The sequence below is a fragment of the Solanum stenotomum genome, chromosome 9 (assembly GCF_019186545.1).
Source record: "Solanum stenotomum isolate F172 chromosome 9, ASM1918654v1, whole genome shotgun sequence".
Classification (NCBI taxonomy): Eukaryota; Viridiplantae; Streptophyta; class Magnoliopsida; order Solanales; family Solanaceae; genus Solanum; species Solanum stenotomum.
Genome location: NC_064290.1, coordinates 26,643,881 through 26,650,518, shown reverse-complemented (window position 1 = coordinate 26,650,518; position 6,638 = coordinate 26,643,881). Strand labels below are relative to the sequence as shown.

At 36.7% G+C, this 6,638-nt stretch overlaps 1 pseudogene; it reads left to right on the top strand.

The window, feature by feature from the left end:
* Nucleotides 1-4,512, top strand: part of LOC125877405 (probable methyltransferase PMT6) — a 9,625-nt pseudogene extending 5,113 nt beyond the window's left edge.
* Nucleotides 4,513-6,638: the final 2,126 nt, after the last annotated feature.

Genomic DNA, 6,638 nt, shown 5'->3' with positions numbered 1-6,638 from the left:
AGTAACTACATATGATAAAACATGAGAAAGATGCCAATCCAGTACATCTGAGTGTTTTTCAACTTTTTCCTCTAGAAGGAGTGAACCCGACCACTTCACGCTGAAGTTCATACTCATACTGATCTACGAACCACCCTTCTCTTTTAACTATTTGATGTGTAACTGAAAGCTGTAAATGGTTACTGATTTTATTAAGCTTTTTTGTGCTAGAAATTTCTTTTGTGTAGTTGAAGCACACTGTGAAGACATGGCAGATCTAGTTGAAAGCATCCTTCTCCTCTAACCTTGAAGGAGATTTCAGTCACAGGAGAAAAAAGTGGGGAAGTGTCTTTTTTTACTTGGAGGGGAAGGAGGGGTTGGGGGGATGGTGAAGAACTATAGATCTAGGTTCTGTATAAATTGAAATGAGTATAAGCAAACATCTTTTTAGTTGAACGGGATAATTTCCTTTTGAATATCATTAGATGAATCTGACATGATACTTATACATCTTTTTACTTTATTAGGCTACTTCCTCTTTGAATTTCAACAGTGAATTGACAACAATGTAACACTGACTATATCATTTATTCCTTTTCAATTGTGAACAATGACAATTGCGTTAGGAACTAATAAACTCATATTGTAACCAATTTGAGATGTTAACTTCATATCAATATTGAGAAGACCAGATGATGTCATGGAAGATTCAAAAAATATACATATGAAATTGTAATTTTACATGGAACTGTTGTGAATACTATCTACAGATTTCATTTTTTTCAGGCATCTTGGTGATTTAAATTATATTAAGCATGCACTTGTTGCAGATGTTACTTATGCAGGTTATTATGTAGCTAATTGATAATCAATGTGTATCATTTATGTTATATGGGTATCTGACTTCTTGAGTTGCTTATTATATCATCACATGTACATTATATGTTTACTAGTCTTATGGGTGTCGTATTGCAACCATTTCAACGTTCAAGTTATTGCAGTGGGTTATGTTATCATGACAACACGATCCCTTGACTTGAACAGGAAAATGAGGGCATTGCGAGTTTCACCAATGTTTCTGTTGCTTGGCTTATCCTTCATTACATATTTAGCGATTGGAAGTTTTACAAGGATGTGTAGGTAATTAATGGTTGTTAGATAACCAAAGTTCTCATACTACTCATTTCATAATCGTATTGTCTTACATACTCATTTACCCCTTTCCTTACTGTCTCTGCTTTTTGATGCTGAATGTGATTTAGGACTTTGATTTTTATGTTAAAATGGTAATTTCCTGAGAGATTGAGCTGCTTGTCATCTCAGTTAATGTTTCTAGTTCAGCGTGCCACATGATAGAAATCTGTGACGTGGGTAACTTTTTCACATGTCGCGGTAATAGCAGACCCTTCATATCATGTGATGTCTATTCTCAGATAACCTAAACAGCCTTGTTGACAAGGATTTCTCCATTTTGTTATGTTTTTTGCTGTCAATTTCTCTTTATCATGACGTACAAACTTCAATTACCTGAAGAAACTGGAGGCAAACTATACAACTGTCGAATTTTGTTCCTCTTGATCACTACATTCTGTTTTCCTTAAGTAATTTGTTCTTTTTCTTTCTGTCATTTTTCACACAAGGATGTATGTTGGGGTGGGGTCAGGTCTAAGTTCAAATTTGAGCTCATTCTTGACTCTTCTGTATATTTCTCCTCCATATTTTATTGAGTTTCATATAATTTTGGTTCTGATCCATATTATGCATGCAGGTGCTTTGAAGTTTAAAAACAAGGTGTCTCTTTCGTATCGGGTGATACCATTGAATATTCCTGAAACATGAGTAAATGTCTGTCCTTTGAAACTTAATGAGTGTATCCCATGTCATGACTTATCTTATATTAAAGATCTTATACCAAAACTTGATCTTTCAAGGAAAGAAGAGTTGGAGAGGCATTGTCCTCCACCTGATAGGCGTTTGTTTTGTTTGGTGCCACATCCAACTATAAGGATGGCCAATTAGTAGAGACTATGTGTGGCAGAGCAATGTGAACCATACACGTCTTGCAGAGGTAAAGGGTGGACACAATTGGGTGCATAAGAAGGATCAACTTTGGTGGTTTCCAGGCGGTGGAACTCATTTCAAGCATGGGGCATCTTGAGTATATTGAGAGGTATGCATGATCTATTTGGTCTTTCCCGTTCCCACCTGTCGGTCTTGAACTTGCAGCTTTTTGAGAATTCATTTTCTTCTGTCAAGAACATATGAAAAGAAATCGATCTGAAATTTATGATGACTTCCCTCTGCCTAAGCATTAGTGGGTAGATTTACCCGGTGCTTGTACTGATGTTAGGAGATACAGTGCCAAGTGTAATAGTAATGGTAAAACAGAAATTAATAGGAGTATATTCCTAGAAGATTGTCTCATTTTACGTGCCAAGACCCACAAAATATAAAAACAAAATTTCATTGATTAAATGTTTCAAAAATACCAACAACTCTCTTTTAAAATGAAAATTGCAACTTTCATTTCTGATATTTGCCTTCTGTTTTCTACTTGATGATGTTTGTTTACAAACTCCATCCAAATCCAAACAGAACATAGTTTGCATTTCTGCATGATGTTGTTATGCTACCATTCTTGACAACTGCATAGTCTACATGAGAACTATGTTACTCGGACCATCCAAAATTATTGTTGCACCATGTCGGGTCCTCAGGTAATGCATAGCTTTCAGAGGATCCAATACACACATGGTGGTATTTTTAATGAGTCCAAGTAATATAGCATGAGAATTCTTTTGTAGCTCTATGTGTCATGTACGCGTGGTAAATATTCGATTTGGATAAAAAGGTCCATGTGTTCATTTGCTAATTTCCTGGGTGTTGGTGCAGATGGTATTCTACTCAAGGAAGTGAACCGCCTATTAAGATCATATGGAAACTTTGTCTATTCGGCTCCACCAGCTTATAGAAAGGATAAGGATTTTCCACAGATATGGGACAAATTAGTACATCTAACTTCTGGAATGTGCTGGAAGCTCATTGCACGGTAAGTTCAAACAACAATTTGGATTAAGCAAGAAAATAATTCATGTCTCAAGCATAATGCAGAGGAGAAACTTGTAAACATCTGTGATTCTCAGGATGATTTTAAACCATCATGGAAAACACCTCTGAGGAACTGTATTACCCTAAGTGACACATCATCTAATACAAAGAAACTACCGCCTCGGCCACAACGCCTTTCAGAGTATTCACAAAGTCCTAGTCGGCTAGGTTTGTGAATTCTATTCCTTGGTGTTCTATTCAATTAATTGATTATTCTGTTGCCCAGTTGTTTAGTTTTGGCAACAATCTTAAAATGAATGAAAATTTAATACAATGTAAAGTTTTATATTCCGTCAAATAAGTCTTCTAAAATATCCCTTCAGATTGGTAATCACGAGCGAGAAAAACACCCTTTCTTCATTTAGTATAAGTAGCAGTAATTATGATTGTAGTAACACCTTTATTTTTCATACTATGAGTGTTTCCTCTAATGTCTATGGTACCATAAAACTATAGTATAATGGGTAAAATTTTTACAAGAATCTTAGTCATGATCATATACTTCTGATGAGAGTAATAGATCAACTAGATGTAGTTAGGAAGAATACAACTGAGCTCCAGATAAACTTTGAAGCCATTTTCTTTTAACATTGGTAAACGTATATGAGTAATTATTTTTTACTTTCTTTTGGGGAAAGAATGCTTGCTTAAACATGTTATAATTTGTTTGCTGCAGGTATTGATCGAGAAAAGTTCTTAGCGGATACAATCTATTGGCAAGATCAAGTTCACCATTACTGGAGACTGATGGATGTAAACGAGAAAGAAATACGTAATGTAATGGACATGAGTGCTGAAAATGGATCGTATCCTTCGACCTCATGTAACATTTCTTTCAGAATTTGATGCTTGTGAGGCTATAGAATGTCACTCAATTCATAATATTTTGCTGCTCATTGTCATGGTCATCACAATAGATTCTCTCTTTGGTCTGTAAAAATCCAAAATATCTACTAAGTTAGTTACATCAGAGAGATTACTTCAACCAAAAAGGTTTAGTAAACATCTAAACTTAAAATGTGTATGGGGAGTTAGAAGTTCCTTCAAAACATCTAGAGTTCTAGGCTCATTCGAGCTGATAATATTTGGATGAAACCGACTGGTTGTTCTTATCCATGATCATTCAGACAAAGGTAATCTTCAATCTGGAACTCAATAAATCTACAAAATGGAACTGTATTCTACAATCTGCAAACTGGAACTATAATCTGTAATTTCGAATTAATTTGGAGCTGGAATTGTAATATGTAATCTGAAAGTAATCTGGAACTGAAACTGGAACTGTAATCTGCAATCTGCAATTTGGTTTTAATTTGCCTCAGAATCTGCAAAGTAAACTCAAAATCTGCAGTCTGCAATATGAAACTGCTGCAATCTGGAATTAATGTGGAACTTCTTGCCTCTTCTATAACTGCAACAATCTAATTTTGTTGTACATTTTAAATGTGTAGGGAAATGGAGGTGATCAAATTTGAAGAGTCGCCACAAGTCAATTTGATCTCATTGAAGTGGATGATAGAGTTTTTGAACTATTGTAAAAGTTTAAATACGTTATGTTTGATTTTGTGAAATATATTCATTGCTAGAATATATTGAACTATTGTAAGAGTACTTTTTGAACTATAGTGTACACATATTTAGAATATTGCTTTATAAGTATGTGTTGTACGCAAGACATACTATCTTTTGAAGTTTATTACAAATCTATATGTTTGAATTACTTATTAGCCAATTTAATGCTTGAGATTATTTATTGCAAAACAAAATTGGTGTTTTTTAATTAGAAATTGTGGCATAAAAATATTTCATAGCCAAAATAGTATTACCACACTTAAAAGTGTAGCCATAGGGCTGTAAATTGTGGTATCCACGCGGGCAAGGACTACACTTCAAAGTGTTGTCATACACTAGATAGAAAAAGGCAACTCTTTAAAATCGTTGTCATACATTAGATAGAAAAGGCAACACTTTAAAATTGTGGGCAATAAGGAAGCAAAGGCCAAGCTTGAAAGTGTAGTTGTATGAGATAGAAATGTTGTTATATGAGGTACATCAAAGCATGGCCATTTTGCCTTTTAGGCTACGCTTTTAAGCGTAGTTGATAAGGCAAAACTTGAAAAGTGTTGCCTAAACTCTAAGGTTACGCTCCTTTCGGCTACCCCCGGAAAAGCGTTGCTTAAAGTCCAAAAGTGTAACCTTTTATCAAAGGCCACACTTTTTGCTAGTTTAGGCTACAGTTTACTGGGGTGGTCGTAGGACTAAAATGTTGTAGTGTCACCCTAACTAGATGGTATATGCAACCCATAGAAATCATCTTTCTAGCTTTAAGACAAGAGACAAACTGACCCTTTGTCATATAATTTCCCCTTTCCATTCTAGGACAAGATCATTTGGAAACTGGAACTTGACTACACGAGTTCTACAACCAATAGAAGCATAGCAAGAATGCAGCCAATCCATATCAAGGATAACATCAAAATCTAGCATATCAAGCTTTATCAAATCAATAAGAGTAATTCTATGGGACAAGGAAATAGGACACTTTCTATTGACCCTTTTAGCCACAATAGAATCACTAACAAGATTAGAGACAAATAAAGAATCTAACAACACATACGAAAGAATATCAAACCTCATAGACACATATGGAGTCACAAAATACAAGGTAGAACCGGGATGAAGTAAAGCATAAACATCAAGTTGGAGGAATTTCAACATATCGGTAAACATATAGAGAGAACCCTCTTGCTCACCACGAGTCTGGAGTGCATAGAATCAGTTCTTCTTGGGAGCATTGGAACCCGAACAACTAGGAGAAGCTTGCTTGCCCACTCTTCCTTTAACATTAAGCATTGGACGATCCCTCATCTTATGACCACTTTTACCACAACCGAAGACACCATCCATGCTAGCTACTCACTTACCCTCGTGCCTCTTTCCACACCTATCATAAGTAGACATACGCAATGATGATCCACTACCATTCCCTCCTTGAGGCTTAGGGTTAGGCACCCTACCTTTGTTGATGTAACACCTTGGAATCTAGTAGACTAAGCTAGGGGCTAAGTACCAGGAATGAACTAGAGAATTGGGCCTTAGAACCCTCCACGAGTCGTGAAGGGAACCACGACTCATGGTGGTTCCCATGATGCCTAGGTAGTAGCTAAAGAAGACTTCCTACCACCCACGAGAGCCTAGACGGCTCATGGTGGTCACCACGGATCGTGTGACTACTCGTGGAGGTGAGGCAGTAGCTTCACAAGGCTGCCCAAAATAGGGACCTTCCCCACGAGCCACTAGACGGCTCGTGAAGGCCACCACGGGCCGTGGGAGGGGTTGTGGTTATGAGTTAGATTTTTATGGGTTAAAGGGTAGCAAGCTAGGCTACTGGTCAAAGGCCAAGGGCATCACAACGGTCCGTAAAGCCCCACACGGACCGTGTAGTCGTCCGTGAAGGGTTTTCATTAGACTTAGACTGTAGGGTAAACTTCAAATGATCATATCTCTTAGCTCAAAATGAATTAGATGGGACATGACCTATAGAATGAAAG